The sequence below is a fragment of the Rhineura floridana genome, chromosome 7 (genome assembly GCF_030035675.1).
Source record: "Rhineura floridana isolate rRhiFlo1 chromosome 7, rRhiFlo1.hap2, whole genome shotgun sequence".
Lineage (NCBI taxonomy): Eukaryota > Metazoa > Chordata > Lepidosauria > Squamata > Rhineuridae > Rhineura > Rhineura floridana.
The window spans coordinates 120,720,799-120,744,467 of NC_084486.1; the positions used below are offsets into that span (position 1 = coordinate 120,720,799).

Consider the following 23,669-nt stretch of genomic DNA (forward strand, 5'->3'; position numbering starts at 1 on the left):
CTGAGTTCAAGGACGCAATCTAGTCATTTGAGAAGGGTGCAAAATAGAGCAGGCTCAGGAGGGCATGTGGCCTGGGAAGAGTCCCATGGGGTAGATAAGAGAGACTTGGAGGGGCACATTTGGCTCCCAGGTTTGAGGTCTCTCATCTCTGATCTAGTCTCCTATAATGCACCAAGAAAGAGACTTGAACTGGACTTCCCAACAGTCAGGCTTAGGGCTGTGTTTCTGTTGCAAGCCTTTTCAGTCTGAACATGTTTCTCAAGGGTGCCGTGTGTGCTGCAAGAGAAGTCAGTCCACCTGGCATTCAATTAGCTGATCCCAAGGACCACACCAACAACTCCACCAAATCCTATTTAAAGGCAAGCTCTGAATGTGGTGCCCCCAGTCTGAGATATTTGCCTTAAGCACGAGACCCCATCAGAACTTGGCTTCCCACCTGCTTTGGATTACCTTCTCTGCCTCTTCTAAGCTTTAGCTCTGCTTTTGGAACTTGAACCATGCCTGCCCTGGACTGTGCCATTTGCCTCCTTCTCTATCAGGCTGTGAGATGGTTCCCTGACTGCTTGGGGCCTGACAGACCCCTATGACTCCTGGAGAACCGACAGGCCTGCAAACGCAGAGGCAAAAGAAGGATGTGAAGCTAAAAAATATCACAGGACCTACTGGTAAGCCACTTTGAGGGGTAAGAGGCAGGGCCTGACCTCTCCATTCTTGGATCCATTTTCAAAGTGGCCTTCCAAGGATGAGGCTTACTGAGCATTTAAGTGTCACTGGCCTGTTGCAATGGAGCAACTAAGCAGGTGAGCCTCACCTTCTCGGCTCTAGCACTGCTGCTTGCAGTCCAGTTTTGCACGGGGATGAAAGCCATTCAGTCTGCATTTTAAAGTGAACCAGCCTAATTCACCAGTCCCAGACATATACAGTATGCAGATCACAATGCAGCTATCAATAAGATTGCATACTTCCCCAAATTGTGCAATGCAGTTTAAGGTGAAAACATGTGCGCAAATGCTTTACAGGGGGGAAAAAAAGGTATACTAAGATATGTATTTTAGGGTGAAAATGAACATAAGAACATAAGAAGAGCTGCTGGATCATCAGGTCAATGGCCCATCTAGTTGAGCATCCTGTTTTCAACAGTGGCCAACCTGATGACTGGGAAGCCTGCGATCAGGACCTGAGTACAATAGCACTCTCCCCTCTGGTGGTTTTCTGCAGCTGGTATTTAGAAGCATACTGCCTTTGAAAAGCATACAAAAATGGATGTTTTAGGGGAAGAATGCATATAAAATGTGTACAATTTAAATTCTACTTTTTGTGCATGAACCCATGATTTATGAGAAACTGACACAGAACAGAAGTAGGCTGATCCATCCCTAGTTTTGCATGATTCTTGAATCATATTTATTTTGAATGCCAAGAACTTTGCTCTACAACTGAGGAAAAATCAGTTTTTGTTTTACTGCCCTGTTGCACTGTGTGGCTTTCCTCTGAGTTTTAGCAGCTGAATCGACAGCAACCCCTTTATTCTCTAGCATGATTCATATACATTCATTCAACCTTATTCATACACATGCTTCAACTGGTCACTTATCTTTCAACCCTGAAGCAAGCAAGGCATTTGTTTTGCTGTGGTATGTGTTGTTGTTCTTGTATCATTGAGCATTATTCTTACAGCGACAGAAAGTTCAGAAGGAAATCAGAGAGCTGATCCACACGTGATATTAGAATCTGACTGAAGCATAGCTGGTGATTTGTAAATGAGTCCAAAGATTTGGGAACAGAAGAAGTGTAGATTAAATTCCAATTATTATACATATTGAAGAATTTGGTCTTTTTTAGAAAAGCAATAAAGTTTTGTGAGTAATGTAATGGCAGAGATTTGTATGTTAATTGCCAAATTTTGGAAAAATACGAAGTTAACAATGTAGGAAGAGCCCTGCTGGATCAGACCAAAGACCCATTTAGTCCACCATCCTGTTCTCACAACGATGAACCAGATGCCTCTGGGAAGCCTGCAAACAGCACTCTCCCCATTTATGTTTTCCAGCAACTGCTATTCAGAAGCATACTACCTCAGTGCATAACCATCATGGCTAACCATTGATAACCTTACCCTCCATGACGTTGACAATAAGTTACCGCAGAGTGAAGAATGCTGCCTCCCAAATGGTATGCTAATGTCAGCACTGATAGCAGTTACGAAAGCAAGAGCCAGACAAAGGCCACATGTCAGAGGGTGGTAGGTGTGGAATTGTGAAATTTTGCACTCTGAATATCATTTAAAGAAAATATGCCATCAGAAATCTGTCAGTTTTCCGTCAAGCATAAGATACCATTTTAAGGGCTATTTAATATGCTTTTCATTTTTGTTTTTCTTATTCTATACAGTTTTTGTGTGTCAAATGAGCATTTCCTGTATCTTTCTATTTCATAATGAGGGTTTTGTTTTTTAGAGGAATCTAGAGGAGCAAAGTTATCATCTTGTTGAGTCCCCAGAGTCCAGTGGTAGCACTTGGCATTCTGAGCAGCATTTTTGAATCCCTCAAGAAATCTTCATGGGAATGCTTCTGGGGTGGTGGTCATAGCAGAGAACTGGAGATCATCGGATGAGCACAGCATGAGCTAGGACCAAATTGGAAATAATACTCCTTCCATATTCCTTTGAAGCTCAGGGCTATCTCTGCCAAATGATAACGAACATCTTTTACCTAAACTATTGGTCCTGGAGGTAGAAAAAATGTAAACAAGGGGAGAGGAATCTTGGATTACCTGCAAGTTCATTTTTAATTTGATTTTCAGTTCACGTTAAAAATATGGCATGGGGCTGCAAATTAATCAGAGTTGTCTTTCAAGTTAAGTTAGTTAATTTACAGAGCAATCCTAACAAGGGCTGGGGAGGCTTAGAATGGTGAATCCATTGTCATATCCAAAGCCCTATAGGCTTGCACTGGCCAAGATGAAAACTGGGGAGGAGCTGTCTTTTTTTTTTTTTTTAATCACTATGCTAGCTTCAGGGTGGCATGGCTGAAGGAGATCCACTGGGCTTTGAATCCAGTGGAACCAAAACTGCTGGAGCTCCACCACCACTCAGCCTTTCAGGGCTTTCTGCTAGCTATCACTAGTTTATAGAGCACCTGGGCAAAACTGTGTCTTCTGCTATGGTGGAAGGTACTTCTAATATGATTGTATTTTTACATTGTTGTAAACCCTGGGATCTTATGGTGAAGAATGGGTAGGAAATATTAATATTATACTATTTATAATAATAATAATAATAATAATAATAATAATAAAAGTCCATTCATTTTCAATACATTATGATCATTTTTTAATAGGGAGGAAATGGAAATGGACTGCCTCCAAGTCGATCCCGACTTGAGGTGACCCTCTGAATAGGGTTTTCATGGTAAGCGGTATTCAGAGGTGGTTTACCTTTGCCTCCCTCTGAGGCTGTGGCCACCCAGTGAGCTTCATGGCTGTGTGGGGATTCGAACCCTGGTCTCCCAGGTTGTAGTCCAACACTCAAACCACTACACCATAGGGGGGACTGCAATTTAATTAATATAGCCATCCAAGCAGATTTAATTAATTTAATTTAGATTGCCTTCACAGCTACAAATTAGTCAATTAGTGTGGTGGGCTTTGTTGCTTTGATCATTTACTTTTTGTCCTGGCCAACCCCATTGGATTTAGACTCAGACTCAGTGGTGTGTTTTTCTCTGTTATATTTAATGTGAATCTCAGTTTAGAGCATTTAATAGGTCAGCTTACTGACTACACAGAACTCTGCATCTCTACACAGCATAACCAGGCATGACTATTCAAGCTAAGACATTGTCACAGCAATTAGACATGCCTCTTGAGATTCTTTAAGTAGTCTTGGGGTGGGCCCTCTAATCTGGATGGGGAAGGTTTCTCTGAATGGGACTGTGTGAGCAGGTGAGCACTCCTATGAACAGGTTGAAAAGCTGATGCTGTCTGTGAGCAGCTGCACATCTGCTGTCACATCCTTGCTGATGTTAGGGGTGGCACTTCAGCAAGATCCTCCTCTGACACCATCTCTGATTGAGCGTCTGATTCCTCCTTCTCGAGAGGAGGTATAAGCGGTGGCTCAGGCAACAAGGAAGGGCTGAGAAGTGGGCCAACTGCCGGCTCATTGTCAGACAGCACTTCTTCAGTTGTAACTGGAGCTAAGGGGGCAGAGCTGTCACTGTCTAAAGTGCTGAAGCCTTCTCCTGTTTCAGCCCCCTCCCACTTTAGCCCACTGGGTCCCTCCTCAGGATCCTAGTCTATCTCCTCCTCCCTCCTGATCACATCAGGAACTCTTCACAGGGCCTATGACACTTTTGGCCACATGCACCCATTGCCATGGAGCAATGTGGCCTTGAAGCCCAAGAAGCTCCCCGGTCCTGTCCTACAAGGATGAGGATTCAGCTTCCAGTAACTGCACCAGAAGGAGAAGATATGGCTCAAAGAAGACAAAGACCCACCCACCCATTGGACACCCCGCAGAACAGGAACTTAGCCTCCATCTTATCTTCCTCCACATTTAAGGGCAGAGTCTCATGCATTTTTTTTTGATGTACTGATGTTCTTGTATGTTTTGCTTTTGTACGTCGCTCAGAGTGGCTAGATAACCAGCCAGATGGGCAACTAATAAATCGAATAAATAATAATAATAATAATAATAATAATAATATGGGCAGCAGCTGGAAAATTGTAAGACTATGGTGAAGATCACTTATCAGAAGTGTCCTTATCAAAAAAGAAAGGCTTGCAACCACCTCTGGTGAATTAAGACTGCCAAAATGAAGAGACACAGAGAGCTAACTCCTAGGGTAGAAGCCACCCAAATGTTCTCCTGGTGCAAGCTGCAGAGAAACAATAGTAAATGACAGAAAGGAGGCAGTTTGGATATAATACTAAAACATAGTTTAATGTTAGATAACCAAGTCATGATGAACCTCCTCATGTTTGCATTGCCTGCCCTCTGGTCTACTATTTTGTACTCAGGATGAGATCAAAAGCTCTGGCTGATTATGGTTATGTCACAACCAGAAACCTCTGGTTAATTTAAACTCTAGTTGATTCAAACAAGGGTCTAATCCGGCTTGCTCACCAGCTAGAGTGACAAACCAGAGTTCTCTGAGTATGGTTGTAAAGAGGAACTCTGGTCGGTTTAAAACCAGAAGTGAATGCTTCTAACATTTTTTTCTCTGGTCTATAGCTCAGGTAGAGAGGAAAGGATGTGAGCCCAATGCTTGCCACATAATACTATGCTGTGGCTTAGTGTTTTAACGCATACCTCAGACCTCAGCACCTCTTAGTTGGAATGACAACTTCCCTCATTCTTTGGAGATTTGTGTTTTACTGTGTTCTTTGGCACCACTTACACATCCTTTCATGCCTGCATAGCACCTTTCAATTGATTGAATTGTATAGCTGAAGCAAACCATGCTGTAAGATCCACAGAAAAATCCATTGTATATGCTTAGTTAAGCCTCACCAGTACTGCAAGCTATCATCACCCAATTAATTTCATCTCCCCTTCATCTTTCATTTTGTGCATGAATAAATCTTCATTATCACTGGAAATTCAGGATTTCCTTTTATCACTGCCTTTGAACAGTTTGTGTTCTCACTTCAGTGAAACCAGCATTTGGATAAAAGGCAGGTTTATGACCTCAAACACCTGTCCCAGTGGAAGGACCAGATGGAATGAGCTGGCTTTTTTCTCCTGAGTAACAACAACAATTTCTCAGTGCATAAGTCAGGGCAGGCACAAAACAAAGTAAAGCAATGAATTCATGAGCAACCCTAAGACTGTCTACCGGCTGTATCACAGCCGTTGCAGATGTTAATTCCTCCAGATTTAATATACCCCTTTTGTTGAATTCATTGCACAAACATTCGTTTCTATAAGATCAAAGAACCTGAATATAATTTCAACATATTTCTAAAGAGGTAGATGAAATGAATCAGTTTCATTTTGCTTGCTCCTTTGCCAGATTAGATTCATGTTGCAATGGATAATTATTTTTTAGTCTTATCATTATCTGAAAAAAACCTGGAAAATATTTTACTCTTGTCTAAACAAAGATACATCTCATTAGCTCTCAGAGGAAATGTAATCAAGAATCTAGAAGTGCACTATTTCAACTGAATGAAAAAAAAGTTATATCCTTTAAGGCTTCAGTCCTATGAACGCTTAGTTATTAGGGAATAAGATCAACTGAAATCAGTGAATCTTACTTCTGACAGGCAATGGGCTCCATTTCTGCAATAATCGGATTTGCCATCAGATTAATTATTATTTCTGATATTCTCTATCTTTGTGGAGAGTTTTGAAGTAACAACTCTCTGTGCCTGGCTTCCAATTCATTCTTCTTTTTTTATTTGTTTTTTTTAATTCACTTTGAAATCATCTATAGTGTGAGTGATACTTTTAGCTATCTATTTTCTATGTGAGTTCTTTAAATGTGTATTTCCTTTCACTGATGTCAAGGAAGTGTTGATTGTAACTGACAGACAGAAAGCAGCAGAAGGGAAGACACTGACTTGATCATCTGCCTTAATCTGCTCTGTAATGCACTTGAAAAGGAATGTAAACAGGCAATAATTACAGAGTTCAGAATAAAGATTGATACCAATGGAGATTCGCAAATAAATAGTGATTATAATATTGAAAATTCTCTGCAAAAAAAAAAAAATGGAGATCAGAAAAATAAAAAGATATCAGAAGAAAAAGGAATCAGATTGTTAACAACCACTAGGGGGCCACATTTAAAAACAAAACATAAAAAACAAGAGGATTCCATCCCCACTTCTGAGTAAGGATGCATAAGATCATCGCTTGAGGTGAAAAAATTAGACTTCCACATGATACCCATTGCTGAACCAAGTTGTAATGTGAATAGAAGCAGGAAATGTGCTGGTGAAGCAGACCCCTGCAGCCAGCAGGAGTCAACCCTCTGCTCATCAGCTAGTGAGTGGGGGGTTCAGTTCTGCTGGGTGCTGCTTCACCAGCATGTTCCCTGTGAGGAACATGTTTATTTATTTATTATTATTTTATTAATTAAACTTATATACCGCCCGACTAGCAATAGCTCTCTGGGCGGTGAACAATGTTGGTGAAGCAAATCCCTGCAGCCAGCAGGATTGCACTCCCTTCAGCTTTCCAACAATCCAGCATTGCTCTTTGAACCTCCAAAAACTGGAAGTTTAGAAGCAGTGTGGAACTGTTTGCAGAGAGCTTTCAAACAGCCCCTCATTGTGCTTTGAATTCCTTACAGCTGGGGCTTTAAAGCACAGCATCACCTGATGTCACTATGATGGAAGGTGACTGACAGGTGGTTAGCCTCACCTACCTGACAAATTTGGCCCTCCAGCATTGGGAATATAAGGATCTGACCCACCAGCCAGAAAAGGTTCCCCACCTCTGATCTACACCAACTGACAATGGCTTCCAAGGTTTTCCTAGTTGGAGCTGCCAAGTACTTTCCCTATGCAAAATGTGCTCTATTCCTGAGCTATGGTCCTTCCCAAGAGTCAGGTGTCCCCAATCTTATCCCCTCTGGATGTTTTGGCTTCTATCCTCCCAGACCATTGGCCATGCTGGCTAGGAATAATGGGAGGTGTAGTCCAAAACATCCAAGAGACACCAGGTTGGGGTGGCAGAAGCTTTCACCTGAATGGGTGACCTGAATTATTTCTGTCTGTATGAGGGCTAATATAGTGCAAGTTACCTTTGGCAGACCTTGACATAATCCAAGCTAGCTGAAGCCTAATCATACAAATTTCTGTAAATCACCTGGCATGAGTCAATCCATGTCACAACAGCTATGTGAAAACATGAGTGTATAACATTAGTCTATAAGATTGTTTTTATTTAAATGAAGTTGTAGGACATGAGAAGTATGTGTTATTACACTGAGCCTCCCCCTTGGGCCATTCAAACAAGTATTGGATTCTGGGTGTGCGTTTATCTTCACAGGGAATAGTTTCCTAATAAGTTCTGCATTGCATAACTGACTAAATTCACTGATGACTTCTTTGCCCAGAGCATTGTGTTCTGACTTCTCTGGGATATTGAGCCTGATAGGCTATATTAACTCATGTTGCAAGCTTTAGTCATATGAATCAATCACTAGCCAGAAGACTGCTACTGGTCAGTGCAGAACCATTACAGATTTCTTCTGATTCTGTATGTCAGGCATACATTCTCATGCTGAAGATCAGCATATCAACACAATCCAAAGAAATATACTAAGAATTTGGCCGTCTGAGATTCTTTGCTATGAATCCCTAATAGTATCATATATGCTTGGACCTGTCTCACTGTCTCACTAAGACACTGTGAGCACATTTACAAGCAAAGAAATTCAGAATTCAGTGCACATACATGGAATCCAGCTCTTGCTCAAAACTCACACGGTGAAGCCTACTTCATAAAAGTAGCTAAGACTTCAGTAGTGAGTAAGCCAGGTCACAAATGTGACACCAACAGTTCAACTATTAAACTTACTGCCACAAGATGCGGTGACGGCCAGCAACTTTGATGGCTTTAAGGTTGCTGGGAAAAACAGAAGGGAATAGAAAAAGAGGAAGGCCAAACAAGAGATGGGTTGATTCCATAAAGGAAGCCACAGACCTGAACTTGCAAGATCTGAACAGGGTGGTTTATAACAGACGCTACTGGAGGTCGCTGATTCATAGGGTCACCATAAGTCATAATCGACTTGGAGGCACATAACAACAACAAAGGTGTATTAGACAATTACATGGAGAATAAGGTTATCAATGGCTTCTAGTCATTATGGCTAGACTACCTCCAGGAACAGAGGCAATGCCTCTGAATGACAGTTCTTGGGGAACAACAGGTGACAGATATTGCCCGCAGGTCCTGCTTGTGCCATAGCCACTGTAGGAAACAGCATGCTAGACTAAGTGGAGAATTAGTCTGATCCTGAAGAATTCGTTATATGTTCAGAAGATGGGGGGGATTCCTCCCCTTCACCTATTTGAATCAGCCTCAGATTAGAGAACATAGCCAGGAATACAAACTGGAATTTGGGGGCAAGCTACATACATGATAGAATGGAGGAGTGAGGGGGTTGCCTTCATGCACTTTGTCATCAGATCAGGGCAGAGGGGCTTCAAGTGGCAGCCAGGAATGCACTGTAGCATGCTGCTACATGAAAGAAAACAATGACAAAAGGTTTATTCCTTGGTCTTAGGCCACCACATATTAGTTGTGCTAAAATGTGTGCATGTTGTATTTCTTCACTGCTACTCTGTTCATTACAGATTTAGGATTATTCCACTTGTTAAGAATGAGGGGCTGTTCACACAACTGCCGCACACATGACAGGAGTGGGAAATCCGTAGCCCTTCAGATGTTTCCAGACTACAACTTCCATCATCCCTGATCACTAGCCGTGCAGGCTGGAGCTGATGGGACTTGGGATCCAGCATCATCTGGAGGACTGCAGGTTCCCCACTCCTGTCAATGGAACCAAGAACTGAAAATCCTGCAAATGTTGTCTATCAGTTGACAGCTAACACAGACTGGCTGTCAGAATAATCCCAGAGTATCGCTGTCCTCCATTCATGTATCTACCTAAATTTTCATCCTACACAAACTGGTGGCATAACTGGGGAATGATTCCAGGGAGAAAGGAAGGGGGAGGAGTGAACTCTTACCACACAGTTGCAAAATGCAGCCATAAACCTTTGTTCCTTATGTGTAACTGTCTTGACCTCTGCTTGAACCACAACACAGACAAACCCAAGAAGCCAGACACACTCTCAATGCGCTGATCTCCCACCTACTGAAACTGCTGACATTAACTGTGCAACTAAAAGGACTCTCTTTAATTACAGTGTTAAAACAAAAGTGGGAAGAGGATGCTACCGAGGTGAGTAACAAAGGAATATGTCTCTGCTAATCCAAACTGCAAATCACCCATGCTATCTATAAAGCAGCAAGTGCTGGTCACACTTCATGTCTGCAGCCATGTACAGCCAAGCAACTGTCAGGCAGACACGTGCTACCACTTTCTGCCATCCTGGACTGAAAGAAATTAGGGACGCTTTGAAAGGATTTTGATAGCCGGTGTAAGTTTTCTTGTCTGTCACTTTTAAATGTGGATTTTGTTTTTAATCAAATGGTTTGCTGATACTAAGCCATGTTTTCTTTTCTGCTCACCCTGGTTTTGGTCTCCCCTGCCCCCACCTTTCACCTTATCCCTAGTGAGGAGCTCTGCCAGAACAGTGAAGGCACAACATGTCTACAGAGTCAGGTGAGCATGCGGAGAACACTTCCCCAGTGCTGCCCCCCCTCATTTGCTCAACACAGGACTCCCAATCACAGGCTGGTGTACCCCTTGTAGGGGTAAAAGGTAAAGGTGTCCCCACACTTGTAGTGTGAGTCGTTTCCAACTCTTAGGGTGATGTCTTGCGACGTTTACTAGGCAGACCATGTATATAGGCAGTTTAGGGATTCTTCTTGTGTACCGCCCACCCCGCTACACAAATGACTCCCTGACCGAGGTGCTCGAGGTCGTCTCGAGCGTGCGGGTTCTCTCCCCTGACCTCTTAGTCTTGGGGGATTTTAACCTGCATGCCGAGGCTGCTCTCATAGGAGCTCCTCGGGATTTCATGGAAACCATGACTTCCTGGGAACTGCACCTTTGTAATTTTGGACCCACCCATGTAGCCGGTCATGCTCTCGACCTTGTGTTTGTCTCGGGAGGGGAAGGAAGTGCTCTGAAAATGGGGGCTGTTTCTTTGAACCCCGTGTCATGGTCAGATCACTATCTGGTGAACATGGACTTCTCACTGCCACATACCCTCCGCAGGGGTAAGGGACCCATTAAGATGGTCCGCCCCAGACGCCTGATGGAGCCAAAAGGATTCCTGAATGCGCTGGGAGATGTGGAGCCGTCAGAAAGTCGCCCAGTCGAAACCCTGGTGACGGAGTGGAATAGGGAGATCACCAGGGCAATAGACTGGGTGGCTCCAAAACTGAATAGAACTCAGATTGCACCCTGGTATACACCACGCTTACGGGGCCTGAGGCAGGAGGTGAGACGACTAGAGCGCCGGTGGCAGAAATCTCATTCTGACGGCGATCGGACACTTGTTAGAGCAGCAATAGCTGCCTATCAAGTGGCAACGAAGGCAACGAAGAGAGAATTCTTTGCTGCCTCCATTGCGTCTGCAGAGTGTTGTCCCAGGAGGTTGTTCCAAGTGGTCCGAAGCCTGGTCGGTCCGGTTGCACAGGAACCCTTGGAACATTCTAAAGCCTCCTGTGACAAATTTGCCAAGCACTTTGCTGATAAAACCGAGCGCCTGAAGAGCACGATTCCGTACGCCGTGGACACAGGTAGTGGGCCAGAGCTGGCCAACTGCATTCCAGTCCAGTGGGATCGGTTTCAGCCCCTTCCCTCTGAGGAAGTGGACAAGGTGCTCTCTAATGTGAGGCCAACCACGTGCTTGCTTGACCCTTGCCCTACATGGCTCATTGTGAGCTGTAAAGAGAAATTGAGCGAAGGGATCAAGGCAGTGGTGAATGCTTCCTTGGAAGAGGGTGCAATGCCATTAGCCCTCAAGGAGGCAATAATAAAGCCCATTCTGAAAAAGTCCTCCTTGGATCCCCAAGAGTTGAACAACTTTCGCCCAATTTCCAATTTACCATTCTTGGGCAAGGTGATCGAGCGAGTGGTGGCTACTCAGTTACAGACACACTTGGATGAAGCGGATTATTTGGATCCATTCCAGTTGGGCTTCAGGACTGGACATGGAACTGAAACAGCCTTGGTCGCTCTGGTGGATGATTTGAGGAGGGCGTTGGACAGAGGTGAACATACATTCCTCGTCCTCCTGGACCTCTCAGCGGCTTTTGATACCGTTGACCATGGTATCCTCCTGGATCGCCTGAGGGGAATGGGAATAGGAGGCACTGTTTTACAGTGGTTCCATTCCTATCTCTCTGATAGGCACCAACGGGTGGCATTGGAAGATGAGTCTTCAGACCCTTGGCCTCTCAATTGTGGTGTGCCACAGGGTTCTATCCTCTCTCCCATGCTATTCAACATCTATATAAAGCCGCTGGGGGGCATCATCAGGAGATTTGGGCTGCAGTGCCACCAATATGCAGATGACACTCAGCTCTATCTCTCATTTAAGTCCTCACCAGAGATGGCTGTGGATACCATTTCCAAGTGCCTGGAGGCCGTAAGTGAATGGATGGGAGGAAACAGGCTGAAGCTGAACCCCGACAAGACCGAGGTACTGCTTGTGGGAGATAGGAGGAAGTTGGGTGATTTTGACCTGGTATTGAATGGGGTAAGATTGCCCCTGAAGGACCAGGTTCGCAGCCTCAGTGTTGTTCTTGATTCCCAGCTGTCCATGGAGGCTCAGGTCGTGGCGGTGAGCCGGGCAGCTTGGTATCAATTACATTTGATACAAAGGCTGCGACCCTACCTCCCTGTCCATCTGCTCCCACGGGTGGTACATGCCCTGGTCTCCTCTCACTTAGACTATTGTAATGCGCTCTACATGGGGCTACCCTTGAAGACGGTCCGGAAATTACAGCTGGTACAGAACGCGGCGGCATGTCTGATCAAGAACAGCCGCCGCCGAGACCATATCACTCCAGTACTTAAAGATCTGCACTGGCTACCAGTTGTTTACCGGGCCCAATTCAAGGTGTTGGTTTTAACCTTTAAAGCCCTACACAGTTTTGGTCCAGTTTATCTAAAGGAAAGCCTTCAGCATTACCAGATAGGCCGCCAAATGAGATCAGCCTCCCAAGACCTTCTCTCGGTCCCACCAGTCAAAACAGCTAAGCTGGTGCGGACCACAGAGAGGGCATTTTCAATTGTGGCCCCCGCCCTCTGGAACTCTCTGCCTTATGATCTCCGCCATGCCCCCTCCCTGACAGGCTTCCGCCGAGAACTGAAAACATGGTTTTTTAGGCAGGCATTCGAGACATCTGTCTAATTTAGTTTAAATTTTTGTATGACGGGGGTAGGTTTGGATTGCGTATACTTATTGTTGTTTTGTATTATATGTTATATTTTACTCTATGTTATATTTTAGTCTATGTACGCCGCCTAGAGTGGCCGTTAATTCGGCCAGATAGGCGGCCTAGAAATAAAATTTTATTTATTATTATTATTATATATGAGGTGGGATTGCCAGTTCCTTCCCTGGCCTTTCTTTACCCCCCAGCATATGCCGGGTACTCATTTTACTGACCATGGATGGATGGAAGGCTGAGTGGACCTCAACCCCTTTTACCGGAGATTCGACTTCCTCCTTTCGTTGGAATCGAACTCCGGCCGTGAGCAGAGCTTTGGCTGCGTTACCGCCGCTTACCACTCTGCGCCACATCAGTTTAGTCATTCTTGTAGGGGAGCTGAATGCAATTACAATCCCCTTTCATACCTTCATCCTAGCATGGGTGGAGACACTGAGGACAAGGCCAGCGCATGCACCTGCAACCCTGCACACTTTTTGGCTCTTGCGTATTAGGCTTAATACCTGAACAGGGCTTATTGTCTTAGGCTGCAGTCCCAAGCATACTAGCTTCCATGCGTTCACAGAATGCTTGGAGGTGTGGGGCTATGTGTGTTAGCCCCGCCCCCCAACATCCCTGGCCTTGCCAGCTCCAGCCCTTATCTTTGGGAAGATCTGAAGGAGGGGAATCTTTGCATGTTTACAATCTTCCATGCAAATGGAAGCCCAGATCACACAGGGCCCTGCTAGTGGCTAAATTCAGATACGGGGTTTAATGTGTTAGCTTTACTGATTATAATGGTAGCACTTCTGTCCCAATTTCTAACATTCTGTTCACACTGTGGTACCTGTTGCATTATGGAACTGTGGCTTGTGGACCAATACATCACCATGTTGAGCTAAATGTCATTCACACCAGTAGACATGGTGTCACACAACAATGAATGTCATTGGACATGTCACTACTCCCCCCTTCTTTCTGGACATGTGCGCTTCTGTTCACCCATGATTCCCTCTGGAAATCAAGATGGAATACCAGCAGAAAATAAGTACGTGCTGGTATACTGCCCCAAATTTTGACACTTTACTCTGAAGATTTTCTGGGTTAGTGGGGTTGCAAAAGGTTTTTTTCTGGAAGCAATTAACACAGAAATAAGTGCAAAACTTCCACTATGTTCTGCTAGATTTCCAGAAGTGGCTTTTATGTCATGGGAAAGATCAAATAAAATGCAGAAATTATCACGTAAGGAAATGCCGGGAAAATGTAATAACCTGCTGTCTGAATGCAGCCAAAGAAAAGCATTTCAAGCACACTCAGCCAAACATCTGAAGATTCCCTTTCAGCCCTTCCCACTGAATATACCAAAGTGTGAGGCTGCAGCCATTGGGAAATGGGGACATTAGTGATAGGGCTAGCTGTGCAGCCCTGCTCTCCCCTCCACACATTGGAGGCAACCAGGGCTACTGCTGACTAAAGAGCAAGTCACATTGAGCACAGGGCTCATCCATACTTCCTTTTAATCTGTAATGTAAGCCCCTTGTGTCTCCATTAATTCACCCTTGTTCATATGACATTCCTTGCCAACCCTCCCTAACTAAATCCGGAGTTAGAACTGTTGAGAGTATTGCTGGGTAAGGAAACTTCAGATTTAGCTAGGAGAAAATGAGGGAGGGCAGTGTTTCGCAGGGAACATCATATGGACAAGGGTGAATTAATGGAGATGCAAAGGGTTTACATTACAGATTAAACAGAAGTATGGATGAGCCCACAGTTACATGCATAGGATTGTGTTGCTTGTTTCTGTATGTTCTTAAAGCCTAAAAGGGGAGTAAACAAAATGGTTGTGGTGCCACTAGTTGAAGATTTACTCCATATGTCTGGGACATACTTTCAATAATTCAGTGCTTGCCATTAGTCACATGGCATTTGGTGTGTACAAATGGCTTTCTTGTTAAGAATCTAAGATCCACTGTGTTTATTCCTGTATTTGCAGTCTTGTTAGTCTGTTACAGCAAACACATACACAAAAGAATCCTGTGGCACCTTAAAGTCTATCAGATTTACTACACCTGAACTTACAAGATAACAGGGTGGTTCACAACAGATGCTATTGGAGGTTGTTGATTCATAGGGTCGCCATAAGTCGTGATAGACCTGAAGGCACATAACAACAAAGCTTCTGTGGACTACAGCCCATGTCATGAGATGTTCTTGTACTTTGGACCAGGCTTTAAGCCTTGAGTAAGGTGGAATTACACAAGCTATCAGTGATTCATAAACAGGGGAAACAAATAATGCTCACACATGCAAATGATTGTTTACAATGGCCCACAAATACCTTATCCTTTCATCTTAAAGTTTTTTAATCCATTAGATAAGCTTATCACCTAACTAACAGATGACCAGAACAGTTAAAGTAAGGTTGATGTCAGTAGCTTCACCTAGACTCCAAGCTACAGTTCTGGCCAAGCCTACCAAGTCTCAATGGAACGAAAGACTCCCCTCTACTACTAAACTAAATGGTGTTTCTTTAATGTTTTTTAAAAAAACATTGAAGCCCTATCTGCATAAGAAATTGTATGACTCTCACAAGTAGCTTTTCTCTTTTGCATACATGTAGCTGTAGTGGGAAACCATTTCCAATTGTAGAGGTGTACATCAGCTCTGGGAGAGGTCTGAGTAACTAGATGACTTGGGGTGATTAGGTGGTCTCCCCTTGAGTCAACGCATTATGTCAATACCCCCCCCAAAGTTAGATCCGGGTCCCAGCAAAACTACATAATGCCCTGTTGCTCTGCTTCTGTGCTCTTTTGACCCAATAAACCTCTTATTTTCTGTATAACATCTCTATGTTTCTCTAAGTCCAAGAGTTTTGCAAGAAGTGAGGATGTTCTAAATGTTGCCTGTGGATCCCTGGAAAGGTCTGGATTGTTTTTGTTAAAGCACGGCAGTGTAGGACTTTTTAAAGTTAAACAATTTTAAGTATTTTTTTAAAAAAAAAAACCAATTCCACATTACTCCTTATCCCCCTCAGAGCTACAGTTACCAGAAAGATTTAACAGTCAATCCCTCTTCCCAGGAAACTCTGGGAATTGCATGTATTCTATGAGACAAATACATGTTTCTTAACAACTTTCAGCACCTTAACATACTACAGTTCCCTGAATTCTTTCGGAGAAGCCATGACTTCTTAAAGTAGTATGATACTGCTTTAAATGTATAGTGTAGATGGGGCCAGACAGAAAAGTAGACACATATCCTCTCTCAGAACCAATCCCCAACCAACACGTTTGCAGATATCTACCAAGAGATATTGTACACACAATTAAGTGAAAGGTCTGCCATAGGAGTCTTAACAATCTCATCATTTGCAAGGGCAGGCTGGGAGCAAAATGTAGTTTTTGTATGGAAACATTACACAGAACTTTTAGCAACATTGCCTCCTTTGTCAGTGAGGGATTGTAAAAGTTAGAGAAAGACATTCCTTGTTATAACTATATACGCTCATTTGAAGTTTTAAAGGTTTGATTGTATGCTGGCCACTGGGTCATCCTTGTTTTGCTCAGAGAGGCAAAGTACAGCTTGCTTTTGATAGTAACTCTACTGTTCTCTTACCCCTCTCCTTTAAACACCACTTTCCTTGATTTTAGCTCAAGGGCATTGAGGGGTGGAGTGTTACAAAGCAAGGCAATAAGTAGCACACCAGCTCCAAATCCAATTGGTCATCAAAAGGAAGGGCTAAAATAAAAGAGGGAAGCAAAGCATAAAGGATGCAAATGGTGCATAGTCTGTGGCATTTTTGTATTGCATTTTGCTGACATTGCCTTAGAATCATAGAACACTAGAGTTGGAAGGGGCCTATTAAGCCAGACTCCAACCCCCTGCTCAATACAGGAATCCATACCAAATAGGGTTGCCAGGTTCCTGGCCTGAGACTGATCCTGTATCTTTAGGAGAAGAGAAGGTCAGCCAAGTGCAGGTGTTCTTGCAACTCTGTAATGGGAAAAGCCACAAGGTGGACTTCTCCCTCCCCCCTGCACAACTTTTAAAGATACAGAAGACCTCTTAGTTCTGTATCTTTAAAAGTTGGGGGGGGAGGGAGAATTCCACCTTGTGGTTTTTCCCATTACAGAGTTGCAAGAACACCTGCACTTGGCTGACCTTCTCTTCTCCTAAAGATACAGGATCAGGATCAGGCCAGGGACCAGGAAACCCTAATACCAAAGCATACTTGGTTGTCAATGATTGACAGGGTGGTTTTGTTTTATTGTCAGCTGCTAATATTTTGACATTTTCTCATAATATCCTGTGTGAAATGGATTCTTGAATTTTATTAATTATTGTCAGTTATATTGTAATTATTTATTTTATAAATACAAAAGGTTTCTAAATGGTGTGTAACATATTGATATGTACATTTTTTTGCATTGTTGTAGAATGAGAATCAGTTTTTTTGTTGTATATTTTTACATTTCTACAGGTTGCAAAGTGCTTTGAGTACAGTAATGTAGAAAGGTGGTATACAAATTAAAGATAAATGAATAATGACATGGTTGCTGGCAGCAGCTCAGCTTTCTGTTGCACCAAAGTGGAAAATGGCACAGGATCTTCATTTGCCTTCACAAGAATGTATGGAACTTAGGAATCTCTGAGAAGTTGACCCATTACTTAAGGGTGTCCAGTGAGTCTGAGGATGCAGAGAATTTCTACGTGACCTGGTGGGAGTTTCTTTTTCCACAGACACTGGGGAATATAGTTATTTTTTATGTGAACTCTATTTTGGTGGATTTGTATCTGCCTATGTACTACCCTGGCTTGTCCTTTGTTTTGTATTTTGTTTATTTTTTGTTGATGTTTTTGCATATACAATAAAAACTTTTAAAAATGAATGAATATAAAGATGTGTAATATTTAGTTCAATGTGGAATAATATTCCACATATGGCATCATTACTATTGAAAGCCATTACAGTCCATTTATTCATAAAACTAAGTAGTGTAATGAAAGAAGGAAGACGTTTCCTCTTCTAATATCACATGCACAAGTTGTGTACATTCCAACTAATCTGGAAACACTTCCCCTATTTCAAACTATTGTGAATGTGGATTAGAATCTCCACTGTTTCCATAAGCATATATTAAAAGGGTGATAAAGTACATCCTTAAAGAGTCAGTGTGGTGTAGTGGTTAAAGTGCTGGACTATGACCTGGGAAACAAGGGTTTGAATCCCCACACAGCCATGAAGTTCACTGGGTAACCCTGGGCCAGTCACTGCCTCTCAGCCTCAGAGGAAGGCAATGGTGAAACCACCTCTAAATACTGCTTACCATGAAAACCCTATTCATAGGGTCGCCATAAGTCGGGATTGACTTGAAGGCATTCCATTTCCATTTTCCAAAGTACATCCTTAATGCCACTCCTTGGCCAAATCTATTATGACTATTAGGGCATTGTGGAAATATGTTACATCACAGTGGATGTGTACAGCAGTTACTTATGAGGATGCTCCTACTCTTCAACAACTCATACTTTAAAAATAAGATTAATTTTATATCAGATAAGGATGGGATCTAGTAATAACTCCAGCAATATTTACTCTAGCAATATTTCCACCTGAAGTTTCTGAAATATTAACTTCGAATTCCTTAAGCAAAGTTAGGTAGCAAATAAATAAAGTTGGGCAGTAAATAAACATAAAATGGAATGTAAGAGTTCGTCAGATGTTGGAACTATATTGTGATGTTCACCACAATCTCCCCCAGGCAACAAGAGATTTCAAGGGTCGCAGCACACACCTCAGGTTGGTTCCTTTGGAATGAAGATCACTGAAGACTGAACGTGTTTCTGTAATACAAGGCTCATTTACTAATATATATACAGGCTGAACATGAGCAGGAAATCTCACAGTATTGTTATTAATTGATTTACATACTGCTTTTATGCCAAAATAGCTTTTAAGTGGTTTACAACTGTAAAATCATTAACACTCCAATAGATCCTGCTCCCCATCAGATTTCCAGGGGTCTCTCCAATGGCATAGCATTTTATTCTAGCCAGGAGAGGGGAAGAAAGACATGCCCCTTTTCAGAAGGATTTCCGACTATTAGCTCCTAGGGAAACAAGTCACCTGCACTTCGCCAGCTTTTTAGCTATACAAAGACTCTTCCTCCCAATAAATCTGCCAGGCTAAGCTTGTCCAGCCAATTTATTATTATTATTATTATTATTATTATTATTATTATTATTATTATTATTATTTATTAGTCATTATCTGAAGGTCTCCAAGTGACTTACAACATTGTTAAAAACAAATAATCTGAGAATTATACCTGAGAAAAAAGATGAGTCTTTATCTGGCGCCAAAAGGATGTCAATGAAGGAGCCAGTTGGACCTCACTTGGGAGCACATTCTACAGATGGGAAGCCACAATTGATAAGGTCTTCTCTCCTGTCACCACCCTCCCAGCCTCCCTCAGAGGGGAATCTGGAAAAGGGCCACAGAAGATCTAAGGGTCTGGGTAGGTTCATATCGGGAGAGGCTTTCCTGTAGATGTTGGGGTCCTACGCCATAAAAAGCTTTATAGGTCAAAACCAGCACTCTGAATTGGGCTCAGAAGCGTACAAGTAGCTTTATTTTCAGTCCCCTGATCATCCTCTGACCCTGTTCCAGTTCATCTGCATCCTTCTTAAAGTATGGTGTCCAGAACTGGATGCAGTACTAAAGATGAGGCCTAACCAAAGCTGAATAGAGGTGAACTAATACTTCATGAGATTTGGAAACTATACTCCTGTTAATGCAGCCTAAAATAGCATTTGCCGTTTTTTTCAGCCGCATAGCACTGTTAGCTCATATTCAGCTTGTGATCAGCTACAGTCCCAAGATCCTTCTTGTGTGTAGTATTGATGAGCCAAGTATCCCCCATCTTATAATTGTGCCTTTGGTTTCTTTTTCCTAGGTGTAGAACTTTGCACTTATCCGTTAAATGTCATTCTGTTGTTTTCAGCCCAATGCTCCAGCCTATCCCTTTGAATTTTCTGTTTTCCAGAGTATTAGCCATCTCTTCCAATTTTGTATCACCTGCAAATTTGATAAACATTCCCTGCACCTCCTCATGCAAGTCATTAATAAAAATGTTGAAGAGCATTGGGTCCAGGACTGAGCTCTGCAGTACCCCACTCATACTTCCGTCCAGTTTGAGAAGGAACCATTGATAAGCACTCTTTGAGTATGATTCTGTAGCCAACGGTGGATCCACCTGATAGTTGTTCCATCCAGCCTACATTTAGCTAGCTTGCTAACCAGAGTATCATGGGGCACTTTGTCAAAAGCTTCACTGAAGTTGAGATATATCATGTCCACAGTGCTGGTGCCAGGCTTTTTTGCACCCTAGACAAGGCTAACTACTTGCACCCCCCCAAAAAAAATGGCTAACTTCAATTTTCAAAAACAGATGTCTTGTAGAAAAAATGGAAAGCACAAAACTTAAAACTGCTAAATTTATTTCAAATTGCAAGAATAAGTAATACAACAATATTTGATTATCTTTCTCAAATACAACAGAAAATGTTTTAGCACACAAATAATTTTGAACAATCTTGTGAATTGTGATGTTAAAATATAAGTCTCTTAAAAGTTTCAATTTCAGGCACATCAGAATCTCACTTTGCATGCCTTTTCCTTTGCAAATTTTGTCACCAATTCCTTCAGGTCAAGTGCTGATGTTTAGGCATGTTCAATTGATATAGTTGCCAAGCCAACTAGTCTCTCTTGCAACATTGTTGAGCATATGTAAGTTTTTATAAGTTTGAGCTTTGAGAAGCTGCATTCACCACTTGCCACTGACACTGGAAGTGTGAGAAGGATCCTTAGAGCAACAGAAACATTAGGGACATTATCCAGAAGTTTTTGTTGTAGTATGAAAAGAAGTACTCCTTGTGGCGGCATAGACTTTGGAAGTCTTAGAGCTATTGCTGTAAGTTCACAGCACAGATCTTCAGCATCAATATCTTTGTTTCCATTGTGCATCACTTATTTTTCCAAATTCTTGCAGGCCTTAAGTACGTCTTCAGTAGATTTTTTGTTGATACTGTATATATCATACAGGAACCCAAATAGGGAATTATATTGTTGTAGCTGTTGGAATCTCTCCTCAACAAATTGTATGGCCATGTCTAAGACAGCATAGTAGAAACCTACTTTGAATTTCTGCTTTGGATCTTGCGGTGCCTTTTCTTGGGCCTCATACTCAAACTGCCGTTTCTTTCTCCTTTTTCTAACCTGTTATGTCTCAAAGTTTGGTAGTATTTCTAGCTGCTTTGCAATCTCAGTAGAAACTATCAAAACTTGTTGAAAACCCTCATCACACCTGCAGCCCACAAGGTAATTCTTGATCACTTGCAATTGGCTTGTAGCTGAATTTAAATCAGCTTCTTTATTTTGTAGTAGCTTGCTTGCAAGATTGACTTCAAAAAGGATGTTGTACCATGTAACAAGGGATACCACAAACTTGAACTTACAAATTGCATCAGCAAGGGCCTTAGCTTCAATTCGGGAAGTATTTCCAGATAAACCTTTTAGGCTTGTGTCATCAAAGATCTCTATTAAAGCATCATATATACTACCAAGATGATATCTCAGTGGTTTCAAAGCATCGATCTGACTCTCCCATCTTGTTTCGCTCAATTATGCCTAAGCCTGATACATGGCTAGTTAGAATTTGCCAACACTGAGTCGATGCAGAGAAATAATTATAGATCTGTTGAACCAAACTGAAGAAACTAGTTGCTTCCAGACAACACTTAGCAGCATCATTGACTACCAAGTTTAAAGAGTGTGCATTGCAGGGCACAAAAAAGGAACGTGGGTTTATTTATTATTTATTTATTTTATTTAATTCAATTTTTATACCGCCCATAGCAAGGCTCTCTGGGCGGTGTACATCAAATAAAAATATATTTACATTCAATTTAAAACCACCTAATCACCAAATCAACAATTTAAACATATAACAAAAGCAAGATTAACATAATAAACCCATATTAAATACAAATCAAAAGTAATTCAAAGAAAAAAAATGGAACATATAACAATCTTTACAACATTAAATACAAATGCTAAAATTATTAAAAATTATTTTAAAAATTAAAATAATAAAATATTAAAATGTCTGGGCGAAGAGGAAGGTTTTCACCTGGCACCGAAAAGATAGTAAAGTAGGCGCCAGGCGTACCTCGTCTGGAAGGGTGTTCCATAATTCGGGGGCCGCTACCGAGAATGTCCAGGACTCTCTTCTGTATGCCATTTTCTTTGCCTTTCATGTTACTCCCATTATCATAACCTTGACCACTCAGATTCTCAATTGGTAATCCCATTTGCTCAAGCTGTCCAAGAAGAGTTTCTGTCACAAAGGCACCTGTAGTCTCCTTTAGTGGAACAAATTCCAAGAAATTTTCTCTTACGATAACCTCAGGCTCAGACAGCTCATGATCTGATGGTTTGATTACATCAACATAACGTACAATCATTGTCATTTGTTCAATATGACTGACATCAGGTGTGCAGTCCAGAATAATAGAGTAGTATTTGGCTGAGTTTACATGTGCTAAAATTTCCTGCTTTATAGCACCTGCTAGAAGTTGTATAAGCTCATTTTGGATATCTTTTCCTAGGTAGTGAACCATTGTTTCTGGATCTTTAACTGTGCAAATGTTCATTCATGACAGGATCAAAAAGGGCTAGATATTCTACAAACTTCAAAAACATTTCATTGCTAGCACTGTACAACTTTTCAGTTGTACCACGGAATGCCACATTTTGCATGCCAAGAACTCTGACCAAAGCAATCAAGTGTTCCAAGATTTGTCGCCAATATTGTTCTTCTTGCCTAATTTTCTGCTGGTTAATATCATCAATTGTTTTTCCTTTATATAAGCGCAATTCAAGTTCTCTCCAGGTATGATACTTTTCTAAATGGTCAGTATTCCTCTCATGTGAAGACAGAATTGCTCCAACGTTCTTCCAGTCTTTTGAACCTGTTTCTAGTAGGGTTGATCCACTATTGTTTTTGCTGAACAACTTACAGCAAAAACAAAAAACCACATCTTTTGAGGTTGAATATATCAACCATTGACGGCACACTTCTTCACCATTTGCTAGTCTCCTGTTGTAGTGTATAGGAGAAAACCTTCTGTTTTTTGTCTTTGGGAAAATAATGTGATACAACCTGCTGTGGTCCACATTGTATTATAAGCTGTCGCAAATTATCACTGCAATAGTTAGGCCAGTTAGCAGGGTCACTATAATTCAAGTTAGGCACAATACCATCTTCTTTTGCAGACTTTGCAGTACTCTCACTTTTCTTGACATCCTCTTCTTCCTCTATGTGTTTTCCAGAAATATCTCCAGTTTCTGAAACTTCTGTCGTAGAGTTTATATTTATATGTGGGAGCACCACATCCAGCTCCCTCAGCGCTAGATTCAACAAGAGTATAGTCATATTCTTGTTCTTCAATTGCTTTCTGAGTACAAAGGTATTTCAGGAAGAACCCCTCTTGCTTTGCTTGCTCCTTAGCTTTTTCTGCCTTTTGTTTGCGGTACTGAGCTCCAGATGGTCTTTTTTTATCTGCCATAGCGCACTAGAAA

The 23,669-nt window shown here is 42.1% G+C and overlaps 1 long non-coding RNA gene across 1 annotated transcript in view; it reads left to right on the forward strand.

Annotated features, from left to right (window-relative positions):
• Positions 1-17,834, forward strand: part of LOC133388520 (uncharacterized) — an 86,263-nt gene extending 68,429 nt beyond the window's left edge. Inside the window, exons 2-4 of the long non-coding RNA XR_009763848.1 lie at positions 9,886-9,920; positions 10,256-10,304; positions 17,508-17,834. This is a non-coding gene — a long non-coding RNA (uncharacterized LOC133388520). The remainder of the gene's footprint in view (positions 1-9,885; positions 9,921-10,255; positions 10,305-17,507) is intronic.
• The last annotated feature ends 5,835 nt before the right edge of the window (positions 17,835-23,669 follow it).